This window comes from Tupaia chinensis, unplaced genomic scaffold, assembly GCF_000334495.1.
Source record: "Tupaia chinensis unplaced genomic scaffold, TupChi_1.0 Scaffold000093_1, whole genome shotgun sequence".
Classification (NCBI taxonomy): Eukaryota; Metazoa; Chordata; class Mammalia; order Scandentia; family Tupaiidae; genus Tupaia; species Tupaia belangeri.
Window position 1 is genome coordinate 5029107 of NW_006159555.1, and position 2817 is coordinate 5031923.

The following is a 2817-nucleotide window of genomic DNA, read 5'->3' on the forward strand; positions in this document are numbered from 1 at the left end:
TGCACCCTATAGCAAAAACCTCTCCAAATAAAATAAAATAAAATGATTCTATCCTTAATAAATACTTGTAGTGTCTCAGATAAGAGTCTAGTCAAAACAGCCACAGATGGAGACTACCCCGGCCAGGAGGAAGATAGCACTGATGTTCCCATGACCTCACAAAGGTGTCTCAGATATGTTCCTCAGCTTCTTCCTCAGATCTGCATCCACGTCTTTCATCTTTGCTCAGCTTGGGACCTTTGTTTTGCAGAATAAACCATAAGTCCTCTCAAGACTTCAGTGACATTCCTCAGGAATAGCTGTACACTAAGAACAGGTTTAATTACCAGGGAAATTCCAAATATAAATAGAATGAGCCCAAAGGAGAGAATAATGGGAAGAAACATTTAACAGAAAAAAGAAGATAAAGTTCTCTGTTGAAAAAATGTTCTGTAATTTTTGCTTTATGAAAACGAAAAGCAACGGAAAAAATGCCTTCCGCAGATCCTCATCAGAACAGTCACTGGCCCTTAGGAAGACTCTGTGATCTTACAACCACAGTCCAATGACTAGTCTTTTGCAGAAGACCCCTTTTAATGGACTTTGTTACACTCAATGGTAATCAGGAAGATAGCTGCAACTGGATACCTAGTTGTAATTAATTATGGAATGAAAGATTTATCCAGTTTGAGACATTTGTCTTAACAGACCCACACAAAGTTGATGGCAACAGGATGATTAATAGCCTCAGAACACTCAAACTCAAATTGTCTTAGTTCTTTGTTTCTTGCTTTGAGGAAATAAAATACCTAAGGCCAAAGGAACCCAGCCTTCTAGATGAAGTATGTATGGGTGTCTGCTTAAGACCTGAAAAGTTCCAAGGTTGACAGGAGAGTGTGCACCAAAAATGAGACCTATGGTCCCTGGGTGGTTGCCAGCCAGTTTTTTTCTGCTCAAGAAAGGTCCATTTCTTGATTCACTCACTAACCATCAAGCAGCCCAATCTTGAAGCAAATTTCATGACTTAATTGTAGCAAAGATGCAGGAAAAGCATCACAGCTCCAATAATACAGCTCAGGACTGAAATATGCCTTATATTAACATGGTTATAGCTGAACTCAGGAATTGGCATATGAGTTAGCTTAATAGTTTAAGTATCTCTTGTTGAGGGTGATAGGTAACTTTATTTGGAAAGGAGTTTTGTTTTCAGTTCAGTTCAAAGGTACTGCTTGCTCTTCACCACAGAGAATTTCTAGAGCCTTCAGAAAGCATTCCACCATGAATGAAAAATGAAGGTATATGATAAATAGGTGGACCTTGAAACCTTGAACACTGAGATGCTTATCTGATCCCAAATATGTTTCAGTAGAATAACCTGATTAACTTCCAAGGCTTGACACTCGTTGTTTCCATTCAAGTCAGAATTTCTCTAATGAATAACCACTTACTTGTCATGTGGTGCTGTCCTTCAAAAAAAATCAAAATAGAACAGACTACAGAAAGTAACATTAACATTTTTGTGGCATGCATGGTGGGTGTATATTTAAATGTGCATTCAGAATTAAACCTAGGTGTGAAGGCATTATGAGTAGCCTAGTAATTTGGCATCTTCTTAAAGCAATATTCTTTAAATAGTGGTCTACATTTATTTAGTGATGTAGGGGAATATCTAATTTTCTATTTGCTAAAACTGTATTCCTCTCTTTATATTTTGAATAAGGAAATTGTTACATGCATATTAAAATGGTATAAAAATTTTGGAATTGTGTTTTCTTCCCTAGTTTCTAGTAATTAAAATTTAATATAAGGGGCCTTAAAAAATTTCATGGAAAAATGGAAAAGTAGGAGTTATAGAGTTTGGCGTTTTCAATGTTACTCTGGTTCGAGCTATTTTTCCATTGCTGTTTGGTCAGTTGACAAGTTTCCTGGAGTTGAGTTAAAAGTGTTAGATTTATATGAAGAAATAATATTTTACTACATCATGCACAATATCATATTCTTGTTTTTATTTCTTATTTTCCTTTGATACTATTTGAATTGATATTCATACCTGCTGGTCCCCATGGTAATGTTCTTAAAAAGAGCTGAAAGATGGCAGGTTCAGTTCTCTGGTTGACCTGTATATCCTGTGTAGACCCTATGATTCTGGCTGGCTGGGAATTCTGGGAAGGGTGTTTCAGTGTGAACTCCTACTGAGGGTCTTTGTTTTTCTTTCTCTCTGCCTCTCATTCTCATGAAAGACATAAACAAAAAAAGAGAGAGAAAGAGAGAGAGAGAGAGAGAGAAATTGACTAAGATTTGACCTCATCAAGTGAGTTGGGGAATGTCTCTAGGGGGGGAACACATTTAAGGTGAGATCTGAAGGTTGATGAGAAATTATGGAACTAAAGGAAACAATTCCATTAATAGTGCTACCATAAAAAATATCAACTGGTGCCTGGAACACAGGCTTAGAGACCTTGGGTTCTGCCTGAGTAAATCTCTTTCATTTTACACATAATTAGCTGTTTCTTTGGATAAGACATTGAGGTTCTCTGTTACTCACCAGTCTTTTCTGTAGAATTTGAATACTACTACTATTAGGGTGTTACATTATTACACTAAAATCATACTATCATGATTATTCCATGTGAACGTTAGAGAAAATAATGCTTGTAAAGCTCCTCAGAACAGTGCTCAATACACAGTAAACAATCAACAAATATTGTCCACTATTAATACACCTCTTTGCAAATTATAAAACATTTTTATAGGCAGTGAACATCATTTCATCACCAAAGCTTCCTGTAATGCTCAGGCCTCAGGGAATTTCCGTTCTACTAATGGTACTATGATTTT